Here is a 22,476-nt window from a genome sequence, read left to right as displayed (position 1 = left end):
CAGTCGAGGACAGCAACTGCAATGGCCGAGCTGGGTTGGGGGGGCGGGGGGCGGGTGAATGAAATAGGGGAGGAATATCGCAGGTCGTTGCCAATGAAGGCACTGCAGATTAACAGACATTATTTCTCCACATAAGCAGGAGAAAATTGGATATCTGATTAAATAAGATCCTAAGAAATGCTGTTTTGAAAAATTAATACACATAAAGAAAAAAAATATCTTGAAAAAGCAGATTAAGTGTCCTGTTTTTCACGTTCACACATCTGGGGAAAAAAAAAATAATTACATTGGAAGCCAAACTTGGAAAAGTTGGTTAAGAATAACTGGCAGCACATAGTTGGTGCATGAGGCAGACCTTCCACTTCTGTCGCTTTTCTGCTGCAAAGGCAAGCGAACAGAGAAATTAAAAAAAAAAAAAAAAAAGTATGATCAGAGGAGGAACAGAAGTTTTTCAAGAGCTCATGTAAAAATCTGGTTGAAGAGAGAAGCTTGTGGATGGAAAGGCAATGTTCGAACTGTGACATCATCCATAAATGAGGGCCAGATGTAACAAAGTAGTGCAAGACTGCTTTTCATTTCCAGTTTCTGGGTCGGTCAGTGAGGGGGCCTTGACAGGAGCACTGGAGGCAGTCCCAGTACCGAGCTGCATCTTCCACACAAGGCAGCTGGAAACTTCACTGCTCCAGCAGCCCCACTGGAAGCAGGACCTTCAAAAGGGATTTCTAAATTATTTTTAAGATTAGCAATACTTTCTCCTTCCCCCATTTCTGTCATCTTATTTTTTTTTATATTTTTGCTGGGTGGAGAAAACATAGTAATTGAGACCCCAAAAAGGAGGATACCATATCAGAATATGACTCAAATGCAAACAAAAGCAGAAAAAAGTACTTGGCATTGAATCTTCTTGGGGTAAGTGGAAATATACTAATTAAGTTTTTGTTTTGTTATCATGTTTACTTTCAAATTTGTCTTTTCTCCATATACTTTCATCTGTTGCTTATACTTATTATTTCTCTCTCTCATCTCAGTATATCTCTCTATATATCAATCTATCTCTCTCTATATATACTTATGTTTTTTTCTCTCTCTCTCTCTCTGTTCTCTCTCTATATATTTGCTTTAAGAATTGCTGTCTGTTGGAAAACAAGCATCTTCTAGTAAGCGATACCTCTTAACTGTACAAAGTTATACAGCACATTTTTGTTATAAGAAAAATATTACAAAAACACAGAATTTTAGAAGAATGTATTGAGATACTGGAAAAGACTAAAATTGAAAACAGTCCCTTATTAAAGTTTGCCTCCAATAGTCTGGAAATCTTTTTGCTAACTTTTACTTAACTGCCACACAGAGAATATAATGACTGAGGTAAACTCTGCATCTCCTGCAGTTTTGCAAATTTGCAGGAGTGTCTTTGACGTTGGCTGGGTAGCAGGCTTGCATTATGCTGCAGCTGACCTCGCTGCAGTAACTGTTCCTTTGAAGGAAAAGCGGGCATGTGCACTGACCTTACCCTCGCATATGGTTGGCACACACATAAAGGAAGTGACCCCTGGTTTACTGCTGATAGGTTTTGTAGGGGGCAAGAGAGGAGAACATAAAGCAGAACTCCTGCAGGCAACGCCCTCCGTGCAATGTCCCACTCAGGGTTAGAAGCAGCTAGCATTGAATCACATGCCTTGTCTTGCATTTGATTGCTTGGGGAATACCCTAACTTTCCTCTGCTCATTAGTTGGAAGCTCAAGAAATTCATGCATGCATATCTGTTAGCATTTCAGATCTCCAAAACTAAAAGTTTGGGGAGGGGACAGAGTCTCAGGAAATTTCTTAATTTTCCAGTGAGGTGCACCAGATAGAACTTGTGTGAAAGGGAAGAGAAAAAAATGAAAAGATATGAATATTTTTTGAGCAAATAACTATATGGGAGTCTCTTTATGAGAAAATGAATATGAAAAGACTACTCTAAGCAACAATTATATATGTAAATAAAAGATATACCTATGACAATCACATTAAAAGGTGTTTCGGTGGTTGATGAGAAAAGTTTGATACTTTTTGAACTCCAACTAGATTTCTTTTTTTTTTTTTAGGAGAAAAAGTAGAAACAAAAAGTTTGGAATCCTTTTTTTTTTTCTTTTTTTTTTGCTGTCAGATACTTTGCTTGCAGAAAGAGGGCGACAGAGACAACCATTTTTGCAATAGGACAGAATTCCTTTCTGGCAGAAAATTCTATCTGTGATCCAAGGGTAAAGCCTGTTAGTGGAGTTTAAGGGAATACTCTACCATTATTTTATATTTCCATAGAAGCAAAATACTTTGTTCATGTGAGCAGATTCTGTTCCTCTGCATTAGAACACATCTGCTATTATATTTGAATGGATTTGAATTGTTGTTTTTCAAAGCAACTCACATGCATAAAGCCCTCACATGCATAAAGCCCTTTTTCAAAGCGTGTCCCTTTAAAAATCAACAGAGGTTTGTACATGAAAAGTATGCAAAAAAACATAATTTTGCACGTACTTAAACTCATGGTAGTCATTCTGGGTAAAGGAGGGGGGAGTAGAGAAAAGCATTTCTGCAGAGACCGTTGATTTTCAGAAGTGTGTGCATAAATCACACAAAGTTACATCTGTTCTGAGCAGGATGTAGCTTTCTGGGTGTAAGTCTGTGTGGAGTTTGAGAAAACATGCACATTTGCAGAGGGGAACTTGCACTAGTCTGCATAAGCCAGTACATACGCACATAAGTCAGTACATCTAAAGGTACAGAAGTATTAAAAAAAAAAAAACACTGCATATTTCTGCATATTAGTGCTCTCTGCTCTTTCCTTTTTGATTATCATAGTGAATGTGTTATTGGGTCACTTGAAATTTACCTAGTGACATTGTCCGGTATTTTGATTTTATTTATATATAGTATCACTATTGTAAGAACCCAAAAATCTGTTTTATTATCTTTTCTTTTTGTTATATATGAACACAGTATTCAAACATAATAAGAACAGTTATTCCTTTTAAGGAGAGTGTTCTTATTATGTGTTCATATATAACAAAAAGAAAAGATAATAAAAAGATTTTTGGGTTCCTACAATAGTGATACTATACGTGTAGTGGGTGGGGACTGTTTGCTTAAATATTTCTTCTGTCTAGTTTGTGTGTGTGTATATATATATATATATATGTATGTATAATTAATATATCCAATACAATGTCACTAGGTAAATTATAAGTGACCCAATAACACATTCACTGCGATAACCAAAAGGAAAAAGCACTAATGCATAATTTTCCAAAATACAAGTCAGATACAGAAAATATATTATTAGATCAATAATTTCACACAAATATTGAAACATAAACACACCATTCCTGTATACTTCTTAATTATTGCAAGGTTTAAATTACATACATTTTAAAAATACTATGCCACACCCTGTGCACAAACGAATACAAGTGCCTTCTCAAAACCAAATGTCACACATACTGCAATCATACTAAAACAATACACATTTCATCAATTACAAAACATTAAAGATGCTTAAGATCATAAAGAATATTTCAAAACTCATTATACAAAATTTTGAAACAACATCAATCAACAACTGATATGCCACCCACAAACAGTAATACATATACGGTGACTCGGTGCAACGCTATCACTTTGCTGTGAAGATCCCCAATAAGGACCCTTATTTCACCCGTCAGCTTCTTCAGAGGGAATTCTACATAAACAAGCACCGCGACTTGCTAAAAGTTTGAAGTACGTGTGTCAAATTCCTGAAGATACCGCATCATTGGGCCAGAATGGCATTAGATTCTCATGCTGCTGCATATTCTTGATCACAAATTCATACTGCAAACGGTTCACATTTGATGAGGAAAAGAACGCTGAAAGATCAACCTGCGCCCAGCTTAACTGGCGCTCCTCGGACTGTTTCTGAATCATTGCAGGAATCAAAACGGGCCTCATTTTGATTCCCATGATGATTCAGAAACAGTTGGAGTATGAGAGAGGAAGGCAAGTTTAGGCAGAGAGTAATACAGTTGAGGAACGCCAGTTAGCTGCTATATATAGCAAAGTATATATGTATATATTTCTTCAGGGAAATTTTCAGTAGGGAGGATAATTTGAAGGTCTGCAGTTTCTTATGTGCCCATGGACCTTCAAGCTAAAACTTAGCCTTTATTGGGGTTTTATAAAAGATAAAATGTTAATAATAGTTATAAAGAATTGGTATATATATATATATACAATGTTCATCAACAGTCAAAAACTTACTATAGAGACCTGAACAACCATACCTAACCAAATTCCTTTCCACCCTCTCCCTAACTGGTCGAGCAGCAAAGCACCCTTTAGAGAAGTCTTGTTTTCTCCAGGGCTGAGACATCATGCCATTGAATAAAAAAGCCCCAGAAGTCCCACTCCCCATGTTAAACATCTTTGGAGACTTCAAGATACTTCAAAATGGGCACCCAGCTTTGACGGACTGAACCTTGCTTTCCTATTAATTTGGAGCACAAGAAATCCATTTGAACCATTGTATCCATCTCAACATACCGTGCTTTAATAGGAGGGAAAGTCATTTATTCCTTTTATTTAAAAATCACTCTGACTCACCAAATCCCAGTTTTTAATTGATCTAGAATTCTTCCCCTCCTCCATTATATCAGGTGGCAGGAATGGAAATATAGAAATCCTGGGATCCTCCTGAAAAGCTCTCCTAAGAGCTTCAAATGATAGGGTAAGAAAAGGGAAACTACATGGATAGATCCCCCTTTAAAAATTCATTCCTACCGTGTCCACAGGTACAAAGTATTCACGGATTTTGTGCCTGCTTTAATAGTGTGTAGAGTCTGCATGGAAGAGTATGCACATGGATTTGAAAATTATAACCCCACAAAAACTTTCCCTCCTCTAACCTCTCCTGGCCACTGAGAATGCCCGCTTTTCCCGCAGCTTGTAAAGTTTGGTACTGAGGGGAGGATCATTTTTAGGCCCGGGGAATCACTTGGGTAACTAATGAATTGATCAAGCGAAACAAGGTGACTGCCCAAGGCACAAAGCAAACAAAAACACAATATAGGGCAGGAAAAAACATTCTATGTCTATAAACTTATGATTCAAAAAAGGTTTTTAATACAAAAGATCCAGATGTATCTCCAGAGATATCCAAACTCAGAAGTGAAGTTACATGAGGCTCGATTGGATGCCTAATAGATTACTCGTTCTCCTTATCCATTTTGCATAAGTTGAATGTTGGGATTTCAGTTCCTTCCAACGCAGTTTTTGTTCGAAACGCGGTCCATGTCTGGAGACTGTGTAACTTCACTTCTGAGTTCGGATATCTCTGGATACATCTGGCTCTTTTGTATTAAAAACCTTTTTGAATCATAAGTTTATGGACATTGAGGGATTGATTTTAAGACCAGTGCACATGCATCCATGTGCGCGCAGTTCCCAGCGCGCACTCATGGATGCACCGATTTTCTAACATACGTGTCTCGCTACGCACGTGTTACGAAATACGATGGCCGTGCGCATATGAGCGCTGGATTTTAACATCCACGCATGCATGTGCGGGCAGCCCGTGACTCGCGCGCAGAGGGGGCATTTTCAAATTACACGCAGCAACGTGATTGCCCTTTTTCCCAGTTCTCTCCCAGTCTGCTCCCATTAAGGGCGGACTGGAAAGGAACTTCCATAATCCTAATGCTATCCTTCCTCCCTCTTCCCCCTCTCCTCTCCTCCCCGACCCCTAACCTAACCCTACCTAGCCCCAATTTTTATTATTTTTATACTTACTGCTCCTCTGGGGCAGAAGTAAACTCTGCGCGCTGGCCGACTGCCGGCACGCACTTCCCTGGGACAGCGTCTAATGGCGCTGTCTCGGCCCACCCCCGAACCCGCCTCTTTTGAAAGGCCCGGCACTTATGCGCATAACCCCCATAATTCACGCGTGCAGGGCTTTTAAAATTTTACTTGTGAGTGTTTTTTCCTGCCCTATATTGTGTTTTTGTTTAACTAACGAATTGCCCAGGTAAGTCTCTTTGAAAATTATCCTCTCCATGTATGTTGTGTACATACACTGTTGGCAGAAATCAATAGTAGTTTTAAGGCTTTTGGAAAAGAAGTCCGGGAAAGAATGAGAACCTTAACTTCTCAATTTATGACTTTTATTTACTTTCTTCTTATACGGTGCACTCTTGTGACTTCTTGGCAGTTCATTTAATACACTGTGGGAGATTCTCACAAAGGTATGAGTATGCTGAGCCTGCTTCACCTTTTTATCTGGCCCCTCTGAGTTCTTCAGTCATTATCATGATTGAGCAGCAAAAGCTCCCCTTTGTGGTTTGCTGTATGTTTGATTTTCACGATCTCTGCCTCTAGTTTTGCACGACATGTGATAACCTTTTGTTCTGACTATCAAACTCGGTATTAGGGTGCTATACTCATATGGCTCATGCCAGTGTTCAAGAGTTCCTGAGGAAACCCTTAGTCTAGTCTTCATTGACGTGGAAAGGAGTAAAGTAACTTTCTGGAAAGAAAAAAGTTGAAAATAGTAACTTTACACAATTTTTCCCTTCTTTTTTTTTTTTTTTATATAATCTATCTCCATTTTTCCTCTCCTTAAAAGCCTTTCTTAGATGACTGTCCTGATGACTCATACCCTCCAAGACTGAACCTCTCAATGCTGCACTTTTGCCAATAGGAGTCACTCATGTAATGACAATTTCTTTCTGCCCCACCTATATCCTGAGTGAATCACCTTCACGATGTGCCCAAACCTTGCCAGCTCTATCAGAGTGGAAATTTGCACATATCTCTCAAGTACCATAATGTTCACCCAGACTGCTGAGTCATAGGACTGGTCTAACTCTTCTCCCTTTTTAATGATTTATTAGAACTCTACAACAGGCAAAAAGATTTAAAAGGCAAACTTTTTTATTGCTATAGAAAAATCGTTAGGGCATGTATCTGTAAGTGATGAGATGGGGGAAGGGACTGGGAGAGGCATTTAAGTGAATTGCTAGCAGAGAGGTGGGGATCCCATATGCTAAACTAACACCTGGGTTTTAACACTCAGGAAAGAATTTGTAGTTGAACAGAGGGTTACATGCATATGCTTTTTTTTTAATGTGCTTTCCCTTGGAACTAGTGACACATGGAATTAAAAAAGACTGAATGGTCCTTTGAGAGATGTAGCTGCCGTTGAAATAACTTGGCTGAAGGTAGTGTTCTTTACAAAAACATGAATCCTTATTTGTTTTTCAACTTTTCACTTAACAAAGAACATGAGGTACAGTTTTCATCATGTGTCCATAACTTGTGTGCCAGAGTGATAAGTGCTGTATTGTAGATTTATTGCTTCCTTAAAGAAAATCCCCTTGGGATCCTGCCAGGTACTTGTAACCTGGATTGGCCACTGTTGGAAACAGGATACTGGGCTTGATGGACCCTTGGACTGACCCAGTAAGGCAATCTTATGTTCTTATGCTCTTATTTAAAAACAAAGACCAGGAGATTTAACAAAATATTGTGTAAATACTCTAAACTAGATGAATTTTTCAGCACTTTTCTCTTCCCCCCCCCCACCTTGCTAATTTTTCCCTTGAACACTATGACTTAAACTGGCAGAAGTACAACCATTTTAAGATAAATGGTGTCTCCTAACAACTTGAATTTTAATGAGCGTTTTTAAAATATTTTTTTTCATTTGAGTGCTTCAGTCAGATATACTAGATTTGAGGCATGTATTAATGATTAATTGCAGATGATATTATGAGATACTGCTGCACGAAGCATTTTCTGTTAAATAGCATACAATCAAATCAAGTAACTACTGAGTATAATCACTATGCTATGAGCAAGATAGTGCATAGGAATAAACAGATATTAGCACAGGAAAAAGGAAACAAAAAGCTAAGTTATTAGCTTCCAGTAACTGTACTGATATATATATTTTACTGAATTGCACATCATCAAAAGGCAGTACAATGGTTATTAGAAGATCATCCATGACTGTGGGATATATAGCTTTATATGTTCAAAGAGGGCAGGACTTGAGGTGCCCTTGTCACAGCCCAACCTAGGGTTTCCTGTAAGAAAACAAAGATATCAAGTATGACAATTAAGTGTCCAAAATACATTCTGCAATTTATTTTCAATCTGCTACCTATTAGTTTCAGTGCCCCTTACACCTAGTATTATTTGAAAGAGTAAATAACTGTTCCCTCTTTATCTGTTCTACTCCACACGATTTTATAGACCTCAGTCATATCCCCTCTCAATCATCTCTTCTCCATGCTGACAAGACCTAACCTGTTCAGCCTTTCTTCATAAGGAAACTGTTTCAACACCTTCACCATTTCTGTTGCCCTTCTCTGCACCTTTTCTAAATGTATTATATCCTTTCTGAGATGGGGTGACCAGAATTGCACGTAGTACTCAAGGTACAGCTGCACCGTTGATCTGTACAGATTTATATTCTGCTTTTTGCACTTTTTTCAGTGCTTCAAAGTGAGGCATTATGATGTTCTCTGTTTTAGTCTCCATTCCTTTTCAAATAATTCTTAGCATTCTGTTTGCTTTTCTGACTGCTACTGCACATTGAGCCGAGGTTTTAAACGTACTGTCCAAAATCATTCCTAGATCTTTTTCTTTGGTGATTTCTCATCATCGTGTATTTAAAATTAAGGTTATTTTCAGTGGTGTACCTAAAGCATTTGGCACCCGGGGTGGATAGTTCCTTTGATCCCCCCGCCCCCCCCCCCCCCATCAATTCACTTCTCCATCCCTCCTCCTGCCCACCCACCCAGTGATCTCTGGTTCCCCTCTCCCTCACACAGGCTCTCTCTTGCACACACTTTCACACACCCCTTCACACAGCTCCCTCTTTCACACACAAACATGCTCCCTCACTCCCATACACAGTCACACACACACTGACACAAACACACACTCTCTCTCACTTCCTACCCCGCTCCCTATCAGAAGCACAGCAGCAGTTTCCTCCTTCAGCCCTGGCGGCAGACGGGGACTCTTCATTTTTCTTGAGGCGGCACGGGGGGGGGGGGGGGGGGGGCTGGTGTGGCTCTACTTCCTGCATCTGTGGTGGGGGAGGGTGGGGAGCAGCACTATTGCTCTTCCTTCTGCTTTGGGCGGCGACTGCGTGACCCTTCCTTCTTCCCGCCCGCGTGGACCCACCACTTTTTCTTCCGGCTTGCGGGGGCCGGGAAGAAGAAAAGGCTATGCAGTTGTCGGCTCCAGACCTGTGGCGCTCTAGATGGCCCGCCTAGTGCTCCCACCGCCCATGGCCCGGGGGCCTCCCTCTTCTTCTAGCGCGAGTGGGATGGGCTCCCCTCGCAGCCTCCGACCTCCCGGCTGTCACTTGTCCATATAAAATGTAATCTGCCATTTAGATGCTCAGTTCTCCAGTCTCACAAGATCCTTCTGTAGTTTCTCACATTCTGTTTGCACTTGAACTACCCTGAAAAGTTTAGTGTCATCTGCAAATTTGATCACTTCACGTGTTGTTCCCCTTTCTGGATCTTTATTAAAGTAGCTGAACAGCACTGGTCCCAGGGCAGATCTTTGGGGCACTCCACTGTTTACCTTTCTCCACTGGGAAAACTGACCATTTAGTCTTACTGTATGCTTCCTATCTTTTAACCAGTTACCAATTCAAACTGAGTCAGTGCATCCCATCCCATGGTGCTTAAGTTTACTGAGGAGCGATATGGAGTCCAAATGTCTTTTTTTTTTTTTCTTCAGGGTTTTCTGGCTGACACCACAGCAGTGCAAGTAAAAATAATATGCATATTGTTGTAAGTGATATTTGTATCTCTGAAAACTGTACATTGAATCTTCTTTTTCATGTAAAATCTATTATAAATGCATACATTTTAATTATGGGTAGGGAAGGCGGTGTCTTAGGGGTGCAAAGCTGTAAGGTTCATCTATGATCCCTAATACGTTTGCACCAGCCCTGGCTGTACTGACTCCATGTAGAGAAGCAGGATTGTATCTGGAGTAGTGCTGCTGTGGATCAGCAGCTCTCACTACCCTATCTCATGCTATTTGTCAGAGAATGTATATGGGTGTACATTTTTTTGACATAGATAGATGCACTTTCCCTTGCTCTCAGATACAGACACATCCATACACTGAGAAGAAGAGAGTGTGTATGTATCTTTGTGTCAAAGAGAGAGAGAGAGAGTATGTGTGTGTATATCTTAGTGTCTGGGAGAGTGTGTGTGTGTGTGCCTGACATTGGCTGGCAATGTGCTTGTCTTTAATGTCAGACCGAAATCCATGAGAGATATAACCAAACTTGTGGGAAACACAACTGATTACATGGATGGAAGGGGGACCGATGCTCAGTTTGCTCCCCCCTGGTCTAGGGTGTGCTGTACTCCTTAGTTATTTAGGAAAAATGTGAAATTTATGTTGGAGATTTTTTGGCTCATTTCTGCAAGGCTCCAGGTCACATGGTGTACTCTCAAGTGTCAGCCTGAAATGCTTTTGCAAGCTGTTGAAGCACATTCTACAGGGAAAGCACACTATGGAGTCAGACGGCTACCAAATGGACTGGTTTTGAAAAAATCCCCACAGGGTGATATTTTCCTGCAATCCGCCTCTGCACACAAACATACAGGCATGCTGTCTCACTCTCTCTCATTCAAACACACATGTACATAGGTATGCTGTCTCACTCTCATTCAAACATACACAGAGGCATGCTGTCTCTTTTTCATTTAAACACGCACTGGCATGCTGTCTCACTCTCTCTTATTCAACACACATGCACAGGATGCTGTCTTATGCTCTCCCTAGGGATTGTGGGGTTGCCATGAGAGTGAGGCTGCGTGTGTTTGGTGTGCAGAGTTGTGCTAAGTTTGTGTAGAAAATGGAGTTTTCTGCTTTTCTATGTGTTTTTCTCTATTTGTGGTTTATATTCTGTTTGTTTAGTGGCTGGAGGTTGTTGGTTAAGCTGACGTTGATCAGCAAACCTGGCCAGAATGGCCAGTTCAGGAAGAAAATCTCAACTAATGAAAATGGTGAAGTTTAAACTTAAAGACATGGGGTAAGATTCGTACCTCCAGAAAGTGCTACTGTGGAAGACTGTGTGCTGGCAGTAGGTGTTATTATTTGTGATAATTATGGGTGGATCCTTGGGCCGGTGGCAGATGACCACGCCCCGGGAGAAGATCCTGAGAGTGGCCACCGGTCAGGCTCATAGTTGGGAGAGAGACACACACTAGATGTTTTATTAAACGGTAGAGTGAACCACCAGAGGTGGCAGTAGTGAGCTGGAAGAGCCCGGCTGGGCTGTAGTCCCTCAGGCACTGGAACAGCGATCCCAGGATGGCTGAGCTGTAGAGAAACTGAATATAGTGAGTAGGCAGAGTTCAGGAACAGAACCTTGATGGTAACACTCACACAATAGTCTCTTGAGGCAGCCCAGAGGCTGGAATGAAGTAGACCCTCGAGGAGCGAGTACCTGGTTCCAGGGAAAGCTCTGAGAGAGAGATGGTAACTCACTGGCGTTTCTTTGAAATATAGAATTGAGGACTCTGATTACATTGTGTTTGCTACAACAGAAGATATGAAGTGTTTTCAGTGTGGAAATGTGACTCATTTAGTGAAACAATGTCCAGACATGAGAGGGCAGGAAGCAGCTAAGACAGAGGTGGTAGCAGCGAATGAAGTGATTCCAGATGGTGAATTAGTAGTGAACTTTGGTCAGGGAATGAGTCTGGGGCTGACTCTGAAGCAGAAAGTAATGGAGGTGGAGAATACTGCACGTGCTTCTGTGTCACTGCCAGAAGCTGTTGGGGAGAGGCTGGTAGCGCAGAAATGTCTCAGGCTACTGAGGTAACTGCTGAAAGACCTAACTGAATTCCTGATAAAAAAGAAAATATAGTACCTCAACCTCCTAGTACGGATATATGTTGTTTCAGATTTAGTTTCGGATCGATTTTCACTCCCAGGTTTCGTACTTTCTCAGCTAGTTGTATTTTTTGGTTGTTGTTGATTGTTATAGGGTTCTGAATGATCATTTTGTTTTTTCGTTCAAGGAGTAAGAATTCCGTCTTCTCTATATTGATAACTAGTTCCATTTGGTTTAGAAGTTGTTTTATTATATCTAGTAGGGATGTGAATCGTTTTTTGACGATTTAAAACAATCGCCAGATATATTTTAAATCGTCAAAAATCATTAGAGCCGCGATACAATAGCAATTCCCCCGATTTATCGTCAAAAAATCGTAAATCGGGGGAGGGGGAGGGCGGGAAAACCGGCACACCAAAACAACCCTAAAACCCACCCTGACCCTTTAAAATAAATCCCCCACCCTCCCGAACCCCCCCAAAATGTTTTAAATTACCTGGGGTCCAGTGGGGGGGTCCTGGCGCGATCTCCCGCTCTCTGGCCACGGCTGCGTTAATAGAAATGGCGCCGGTGGCCCTTTCCCTTATCATATGACAGGGCAAAGGTAGCGCCATTTTGGTTCCTGGCTCCCGATGTCACGAGTGCAGGAGATCACTCCCGGACCCCTGCTGGACCCCAGGGACTTTTGGCCAGCTTGGGGGGGGGCCTCCTGACCCCCACAAGACTTGCCAAAAGTCCAGTGGGGGTCCGGGAGCGACCTCCTGCACGCGGGCCGTATTGCCAATATTCAAAATGGCGCCGGCGCTACCTTTGCCCTCACTATGTCATACGGGCCGACGTCGCTCGTATGGCATAGTGAGGGCAAAGGTAGCGCCGGCGCCATTTTGAATAATGGCAATACGGCCCGCGTGCAGGAGGTCGCTCCCGGACCCCCACTGGACTTTTGGCAAGTCTTGTGGGGGTCAGGAGGCCCCCCCCAAGCTGGCCAAAAGTCCCTGGGGTCCAGCGGGAGTCCGGGAGCGATCTCTTGCACTCGTGATGTCGGAGCCAGGAACCAAAATGGCACTGGCGCTACCTTTGCCCTGTCATATGATAAGGGCAAAGGGCCACCGGCGCCATTTCTATTAACACAGCCATGGCCAGAGAGCGGGAGATCGCGCCGGGACCCCCCCCACTGGACCCCAGGTAATTTAAAACATTTTGGGGGGGTTCGGGAGGGTGGGGGATTTATTTTAAAATGTCGGGGTGGGTTTTAGGGTTGTTTTGGTGTGCCGGTTTTCCCGCCCTCCCCCCTCCCCCGATAAAACGATTTTTTAACCAAAAAAACTAAGACGATCAGATTTCCCCCCCCCCCCTTCAGCCAAAATCGATCGTTAAGACGATCGATCACACGATTCACATCCCTAATATCTAGGTACATGTTGGCTAAGTTTAGAGTTTTCTCAATTGTGTCATCAATTGGGAGTATTAATTGAATATCGTCTGCATATATATAGTGCAAAATTCCTAGCCCAGCTAGGAGGTGACATAAAGGTAGCATGTATATGTTGAATAGTGTGGCAGATAAGGCAGATCCCTGTGGAACTCCTGTTAGTAGGTTTATTTTCTCTGACATTACGTCTTTGATTTGTACTTGGAAGTATCTGTTATTTAGATATGATTTGAACCACTTGAGTGTTTTATTGCTTAATCCTATTTCTTCTAATCTATTTATTAGTATATTATGGTTTACTGTGTCGAACGCCGCTGATAGGTCAAGCATTATTAAGAGGTACTGTTTACCACTGTCAAATCCTCTCATGATGTTGTCTGTTAGTGCAAGCAGTAGTGTTTCAGTGCTGAAGTTTTTGCGGAAACCATGTTGTGATGGGTATAGAATATTATTGTCCTCTAAGTGCTCTGCTATTTGTTTTTGTATGGTTTTTTCTATTAATTTTGCAATTAAGGGTAGGTTTGATACTTGTCTATAATTGCTCAGGATTAGATGGTCGCTGTTTTTTTTTTCTTTAGAATTGGGCTTACTATTGCTCCTTTTAGTGAGTCTGGCATGTTTCCTTCCTTTAGTGATAGGTTAATGATTTTTGTTAGAGTTGGAGAGACTATGTTGACTGCTTTTTTTAAGTCTATGGTTGGAATTGTATCTTGTGCATGTGGGGCAGGGTTTATTTTTTTTTTAGCATCAATTCAACTTCTATTTCAGTTATTTCGTAGAATGTTTCCCATTGTTTGACATCTCTTTTTTGCATATTGATTTTTTGTTTGGTTATTTTTGGAATCTTTGCTTTTAGATTCGTGAAGTTGTTCAATTATAGTCCACTTCAATTGTGAAAATTCATGTCCCGCCTGTTGTGAATGAAGTGTTTAGTGGACCCTCTGGCCGACTTGTGAGAGACTGAGGAGAGGTGAACTATAGTCTTTGGAGTGTGACAGGTCGGGAGGCAGATACCAGGCAGGAGCAGAAGGTGAGGTTCACCCTGGAAGCTGGTACTCCCCCGGGAGGAGCCCGTAGGAGTCCAGCCACTGGGACTTAGGTGATTCACCCTGGAAGCAGGTACTCCCCTGGGAGGAGCCCGTAGGAGCCCGGCCGCTGGGACTTAGGCGATCACTGAAGCTGGAGCTGAAGCAGGCAGGCTGGGCTCTGGTGACAGGCAGGAACTGAAGCAGGCTAGGACTGAAGCAAGCAGGAACTGGAGCAGGACTGGCTACTGGAACCAGACAGGAGCTGAAGCAGGACTGGCTACTGGAACCAGACAAGAGCTGAAGCAGGACTGGCTACTGGGACCAGACAGGAGCTGAAACAGAACTGGCTACTGGAACCAGACAGGAGCTGAAGCAGGACTGGCTACTGGAACCAGACAAAAGCAAGACTTGGGCATGGAGAGAACACAGGTCTCAGGCAGGAATGGAGTCGCTAATGCAATAGCGCACTCCGGGGCACGGAGCAACCGAGAACTGCAAGGAACCCCATTGCAAGGCAAAGTCCTGGGATCCGCAGCGGCCTTACATAGGCCGCGGCATCTGACATCATCGGTGGGGCAGCACTTCTAGTGGTGGGAAACGGCCTTCATAAGCGCGGACTGCTAGGGAGAAGGCATCCAGGCAGGGCTTCTCGGCGGCGTCCCCCCCACGGGGATGCCGCGAAACAGGCCGCAGACCCTCAGAGACGGACCGGGGCCAAGGAGGTAAGGGCCCAGTCGTGGCTGCCATGAATGGGACCGCAACAGTATCCCCCCTCTTACGCCCCCTCTTAGCAGGCCCGGGTTTACCTGGGTGGTCCTGATGGAAGGCTTTCAATAAGTCCTTATCAAGGATGTTGTGGGCTGGCTCCCATGTGTTGTCCTCGGACCCACAACCTTCCCAGGCGATGAGGTACTCCCAGCAACGTTGATGGAATCTGACATCTAGAACCTCCCGGACTTGGTAGGTGGTGTCTCCTGGCATGGAAGGATCTGCAGATTCGGGCGCTCGGGGATGGTACCTGGAGAGGATGAGAGGCTTCAAAAGCGACACATGGAAGACATTATGCACATGCATTGAGGAGGGTAAACACAAGCAGTAGGAAACGGCTCCTACTCGCTTGGCAATGCGGAATGGTCCACAGAATCTGAGGGCGAGTCTGCGGGAAGGAATCCGAAGTTGTAGATTCTTTGTGCTTAGCCAAACACGGTCTCCAGGGAGGTAAACTGGTGCTGGCTGACGGTGAGTGTCTGCCCATCTTTTGGCAGCAAGAGCAGCCCTTTGCATCTTATTTTGAATAGACGTCCAGAGGGCTGGTGGGCAGAGAGTTGCACTGCTGGCAGTGCGCTGGGTTCAGGTGAGGGCAAGGGCGGCTGAAGTTGCTTCCTATAGACAGCTAAGAGGGGAGAACTTCCAGTAGCGGAGTGTGTATGATTGTTGTATGAAAATTCCGCCCACGGGAGAAGTTTGGTCCAATCATCTTGTCTTTCGTTGACAAAGGAGCGCAGAAAGGTCTTTAGAGTCTAGTTCGTACATTCAGTCTGCCTGTTACTCTGAGGGTGGAAGGCTGATGAGAGACTCAACTGGACCTTGAAGCGTTTACATAACGCCCTCCAGTAGCGGGCGGTAAATTGTGGTCCTTGGTCTGATACGATGTCCTGGGGAAGCCCATGAAGTCGAAACACATGTTGAACAAATAAATTAGCCAAGTCAGGCGCTGAAGGCAATTTTGACAGGGGAACAAAATGTGATATTTTGGAGAACCGGTCCACAACAACCCAGATGACCGTGTTCATGTCTGATACTGGGAGATCCACCACAAAGTCTGTGGAGATGTGCGTCCAGGGCTCTACTGGGATAGGCAAGGGGTGTAACAACTCTCTAGGCTTCCTGCCAAACGGTTTTTGCAATGCACAAGTGGGGCAGGAGTCGACAAAGAGACGAACATCTTGTCTTACCGTTGGCCACCAATAGAAGCGGTTGAGGAGGTCTAGCGTACCGGTACGGCCCGCATGCCCTCCAGTGAGGGATTCGTGGGCCCATGCCAACACGGCCCTATGAGAGCAGCGTGGGACTACAGTCTTTTCTTCGGAAGACACGGAGGTGGCGGCGAGACACACTTTCTTGGGATCCAAAATGTACTGAGGCGTCTCAGGCGTTTCCTCAATCTCGGTGGACCGTGGGAGGGCGTCTGCCCACACATTCTTTTAGCCAGGGCAATATCGTAGCGTGAAGTCAAATTGGTCAAAAAACAAAGACCACTGGGCCTCTCTCGGGTTCAGGCGCTGGTCTTGGTGGAGAAAAGAGAGATTTTTATGATCCATGTAAATGGTGAAGGGGTGGTTGGATCCCTCCAACCACTGCTTCCATTCTTCCAAGGCGAGTTTCACGGCGAGCAGTTCTTTGTCGCCGACTCCGTAATTACTCTCAGCCAGGGAGAACATCCTAGAGTAAAAGGAACACAGGAGAAGCTGTCCATTGTCGGAGTGCTGGCTCAGCACCACTCCGACAGCTACATTTGAGGCATTGACCTCAACCACGAACGGCCGACTTGGATCAGGATGGCGGAGGCATGTGTCTTGTAAGAAGGCTTTTTTCAAATCCTCGAAAGCTTGGCAGGCTTGGGCAGGCCAGTCCACCGCATTGGCTCCCTTCCAGGTGAGCGCAGTCAGAGGAGCCACTATGCGAGAATAGCCAGGAATAAAATGCCGATAAAAGTTAGCAAAGCCGAGAAAACATTGCAACGCCTTGAGACCCCTCGGTTGCGGCCAGTTCCTAATTGCAGCGACTTTCTCCGGATCCATCTGGAAGCTGTCAGCCGAAACAATATACCCTAGGAACGGCAAGGAAGTCTTTTCAAAGCTGCATTTCTCAAGCTTAGCATATAGGCTGTGTTCTCTGAGAATTTGGAGAACCTGGCGAACATGCTGGCGATGCATAGGCAGGTCACGGGAGTAAATCAGGACGTTGTTGAGATAGACGATCACACAGACATTGAGCAATTCCCGTAGCACCTCGTTCATCAGGTGTTAGAAGACCGCTGGGGCATTACAAAGGCCAAAGGGCATTACGAGGTATTCGTAATGCCCATCCCGGGTATTGAACGCGGTCTTCCATTCATCCCCGGGATGGAATCTTACTAAATTGTAGGCCCCGCGTAGATCCAACTTAGTAAAAACTCTTGCGCCTTGGAGGTGATCAAGTAGTTCTGGAATCAACGGAAGAGGGTAGCGGTCCCGTTTGGTAATTGCATTGAGCCCTCGGTAGTAAATACAGGGCCTCAAGGAGCCATCTTTTTTGCTGACGAAAAAGAATCCCGCCCCGGAGGGCAACTTTGACAGGTGAATGAATCCTTTCGCCAAATTCTCAGTGATGTACTCAGACATGGCCCGTGTCTCGGGCAGGGACAAGGGGTACACCCTACCCTGAGATGGCATAGATCCAGGCAATAAGTCAATAGCGCAGTCATATGGACGATGCTGCGGAAGAATCTCTGCGCTTTAGTCTTCGAGAAGACATCCACAAAGTCCTCATTTGACGCTGGAGGTCCAAGGGCGGAGTGCAAAAGCAGAAGTGTTGGAGGCTTGGGAACCTTCATACAATGAGAGAGACAATAGGGACTCCACTTAGTGATTTGCAGAGTATCCCACTGGATCACAGGCGAGTGCTTTTGGAGCCACGGCAGCCCTAGCACCACGGGGTGGACAGCCTTTTGGAGAACCAAGAAGGCTATCTCCTCCGAGTGGATTGCCCCGGTGCGGACTGTGATGGGAGCCATGGCGGTCAAAATGCGACCTGGAAGGAGCGTTCCCTTAATGGAGGTAATCCGGAGGGAAACTTCTCGTCTCAGCGTAGGAATCTGTAGTTGAGAGACCAAGTCCTGCTGGATAAAACTCCCACCGCCATGGTCTGTTTCAAAACACAAACCAACCTAGATTGTTCTAGCCCCAGTTTATATTGGAGAAGTTGCTGCCTGTCATTATATTTGGCCCATTTGTATGCACATTGTATTGCCTTATGAGGATATCCTCTAGCTGAAATTCTTTCCTTTAATAGCTTAGCCTGTTTTTCAAATTCTAATGTGCTAGAGCAAATTTTTCTGATGCGGAAAAACTGGCTAACCGGCAGACCCATTTTGAAACACCGGGCATGATGACTATGAAATTTCAACAGATTATTCCTATCCGTTGACTTGCAGTATACTGAAGTATGAAATTGCCCTTTATCAAAAGACACTGCCACATCCAAAAACGTGACCTTATGTGGTGAATTCTGTGCTGTAAATTGTAAATGTTCATCTAAGGTATTAATCAAACTGAGAAACCCCCCCCCCCCCCCCCCCGCGTGCGCCAAGCCTATTTTCCATAGGCTCGGCGGCACGCACAAGCTCCAGGATGCGCGTAATTCCCAGGGCTTGCAAAAAGGGGCGGTCGGGCGCATGGTGTCAGCTTGGGGGCATGTTCAGGGGCGTGGGGGCGGTCTGGGGGCGTGGCCAAGTGCCCAGACATAGCGGCCTGTGTTGGGGCCTGCCGCGGCAGCAGACAGCCGGCGCGCATATGTTACGACTGCCCGGAGGCAGGCGTAACTTTGCGGATAAAGGTTAGTAGGGGGATTTAGGTAGGGCTGAGGGGTGGGTTAGATAGGGGAAGGGATGGGAAGGTGGGGGGAGGTGGAAGGAAAGTTCCCTCCGAGGCCGCTCCAATTTTGGAGCGGCCTCGGAGGGAACCGGCAGCGCGCACAGGGCTCGGCGCTCGCAAGTTGCACAAATGTGCACCCCCTTGCGCGCGCTGACCCCGGATTTTATAAGATACGCGCGGCTACGCCTGGTGCGCAAACAAAAGTACGCGTGCACGCTATTTTTTAAAATGTACCCCATTGTCAATGTACCGATACCATCCTTCTATGTGTACCCACCATGAGGACGTGAAAATAAATTGTTCCTCAAAATCTGCGACATACAAATTTGCCACTGAGGGGGCCATGGGAATGCCATGCACCTGATGATAATATTGCTGGCCAAACAAAAAATAATTATTAAACAGAACTGTATCTGTTAGATCCATCAATAAATCAGTTGTAATCCTTTTTTGAACTGGGCGCTGCTGTTAGAGATGTGAACGGAACTGGAATCGGTTCGGATTCCGGTTCGGATTCACATGTGGGTTTTTTTTCATTGGGCCCGATCGCGGTTTTGTTTATCGGCTGCGCCCGAGCCGATAAACAAAAAACCCACCCTGACCCTTTAAAACTAATCCCTTTGCTTCCCTCACCCTCCCGACCCCCCAAAAACATTTTACAGGTACCTGGTGGTCCAGTGGGGGTCCCGGGAGCGATCTCCCGCTCCCGGGCCGTCAGCTGCCACTAATCAAAATGGCGCTGATGGCTTTTGCCCTTACCATGTGACAGGGTATCCGTGCCATTGGCCGGCCCCTGTCACATGGAGGGAGCACTGGATGGCCGGCACCATCTTTAAAAATGGCGCGGGCCATCCAGTGCTCCTAACATGTGACAGGAGTGGAGTGGAATAGTTACTTACTCTTTCAAAGAGTGCAAAAACTAGGAGACACACAATGAAGTTACTAGGTGATACATTTAAAACTCATAAGAAAATATTTTTTTACTCAATGCAAAATTACGCCCTGGATTTCATGAGAGGTCTTGAATGAATAGATGTGACTCGGTTATTTACACCTTCGAATAATAGAAGGTCTAGGGGAATTCCATGAAGTTAGCAAGTAGCACATTTAAGACTAATCAGAGAAATGTCTTTTTTGCTCAACGCACAATAAAGCTCTGGAATTTGTTGCCAGAGGATGTGGTTAGTGCAGTTAGTGTAGCTGGGTTCAAAAAAGGCTTGGATAAGTTCTTGGAGAAGTCCATTAACTGCTATTAAGCAAGTTTATAGACTGCTATTAAATTAATTGCATCAGTAGTAGGGGATCTTCTTAGTGTTTGGTTAATTGCCAGGTTCTTGTGGCCTGGTTTGGCCTCTGTTGGAAACAGGATGCTGGGCTTGATGGACCCTTGGTCTGACCCAGCATGGCAATTTCTTATGTTCTTATGATATCAGGAATGCTCATGACATCTATGAGAAATACTTCAGATTTGGAAAAATTGATCTTATAGTCAGAAACTCTACTAAAGGATGATAATAATTTTAAGAGTTTTGGGACTGCATGTCTTGGATTTGTCAGAGTGAGGAGGATGTTGTCTACATATAATGATATTATATGGCTCCATCCCTCCTACCTGGAATCCAGTGACTCCTAGACAAATACGTATCCTCTCCGCTAACACTTCAATGGCCAGATCAAATAACAATGGGGATAGGGGGCTCCCTGTTTTGTACCCTGCTGTACTAGCAAAGGATCCAAACAGTATCTGTTTGTTAAGACTCAAGCTCTGGGATGTGAGTAGAGTGTCCCAACCCATGCTCAAAATTCCCCAGGGAAGTTCACTTTCTCTAGCACCTGAAAGAGAAAAGGTCAATTAACGTGATTAAAGACCTTTTCAGCATCTAAGGCCACTACTAGTCCCTCTCTTTTCTCTTGTCTGGCTAACACTAAAATGTTCATGAGCCTGCTATTATTAGTAGTGGATAATCTCCCCTTTATAAACCTTGTTTGATCTTCCCTTATCAGACAGAGCAAAATCATCTCTAACTGCAATTATAGGATTTTAGCTAATATTTTAATATCTGTGTTGAGGAGAGAGATTGAGTGATCTGAATTCACTTCCAGATTGTCCCTACCTGGCTTATGTAATTAGCCTACAGTTGCATCTGTCATGATATGCTCTGTGTCCAGGAGCTGCCTAAAATGATTGAATGTGCACCATGAGACCGATGACAGCTCAGGAGAAAACCATTAAAAAAATCTATATGATAGCTGCCTGGCCCCTGACTTTTGCCCTTAGGCAGTTCTGCTATTGCCTTGTAGATCTTCTGCATTGTTTTCGGCATCCTCAGCTTGGCCACCTGCCTGACCGTCACCCTAGGCTTAACACCTCCTGTAAATAAGCTACTAAGTCTGCTTGCGATCATGCTCGTTGATCAGAATACACATCTTCACAATAGGTTTTAAATATGTCATTTATTTCCATAACATCATGAACGACTCCACCTGATATCTTCTGGACACTTGATCATCATGTGGGCTTTCCTTTCTCTTATCATCCTCTCTAAGAGTGCCCCTGTTTAATTCCCATGCTCATAAAATTACTGGCGAGAGAACTGGAATACTCTTTCTAATCCTTCAATTTGAAGTTGCTGAAGCTCCTCCCTGTCTTTCTGCAAAGCCTTATACACTTTCTGGGAACAATTACCTTTATGTTGGGCTTCTAAGAAGCCTATGCATTGTTTCAATCTTTTCTCTTTTTGCAATTTCATTTTTTTCTGGTGACACACAAAGCTGATGATTTTTCCACTTAGCATGGATTTCAAAGCCTCCCATATCACAACAGGGTTTTGCTCTGCCCTCACATGGATCTCCCTATATTCCTTTACTGTATCCACTATCATATCACAAAAATTATCATTTCCTACTAGTGATGGGTTGAAATGCAAGGCTTTACAATTTGATGTCCCTGATTAAACTTTAAAGGGAATAAGATCGGGCTGTGGTCTGATATCTGTCAAAATATCCATGGAACCAGCTATCCACAGTACAGCGGTCACACTCAGGAAATAATCAATGCGCTGTAGGATTGATGCCTCTGCAAGATGTTTGTATAATGTCTGCCTGCAGGTTATTGAGGTCTCCACACATCCAGCAGTCTGAGTTTTTCCATCAGGCAAACACAATCCTTCCTCTTGACCCATAACCTGCCCTTGTGCAGACCTGTCATGCCAAGGGTCAAAACATGTGTTCCAGTCCACTCCAATGTTATAGGGCAGTGTGGAGAATTTTAACAGGATACCCACCAAGGCTTTGTAATATTCTCTCTGTCCCTCATTGGGACCATATATGCTGGCTAATGTGACGTGTTCCCCATAAACCCAGCACTCCATTACTACATAATGGCCATCCAGCTCAGCGAGCTGCATATGCACCTGCATAGGAAGTGCTTTATGTACCAAAATACATATCCCTGTGCTTTTCAAATTATATGAAGAAAAATATCTCTTC

The 22,476-nt window shown here is 44.2% G+C and overlaps 1 protein-coding gene across 5 annotated transcripts in view; it reads left to right on the top strand.

Moving 5' to 3' along the window:
• Positions 1-483: 483 nt before the first annotated feature.
• Positions 484-22,476, top strand: part of COL6A3 (collagen type VI alpha 3 chain) — a 385,613-nt gene continuing 363,620 nt past the window's right edge. Inside the window, exon 1 of one of the 5 annotated variants that reach the window (XM_029606488.1) lies at positions 484-909. The gene's annotated coding sequence lies outside the window, so the exon portion shown is untranslated. The remainder of the gene's footprint in view (positions 910-22,476) is intronic. The other 4 variants (XM_029606487.1, XM_029606489.1, XM_029606490.1 and 1 more) reach the window with 4 other exon arrangements.

Source organism: Rhinatrema bivittatum, chromosome 6, assembly GCF_901001135.1.
Source record: "Rhinatrema bivittatum chromosome 6, aRhiBiv1.1, whole genome shotgun sequence".
Classification (NCBI taxonomy): domain Eukaryota; kingdom Metazoa; phylum Chordata; class Amphibia; order Gymnophiona; family Rhinatrematidae; genus Rhinatrema; species Rhinatrema bivittatum.
This window is presented reverse-complemented; position numbering and strand designations above follow the sequence as displayed.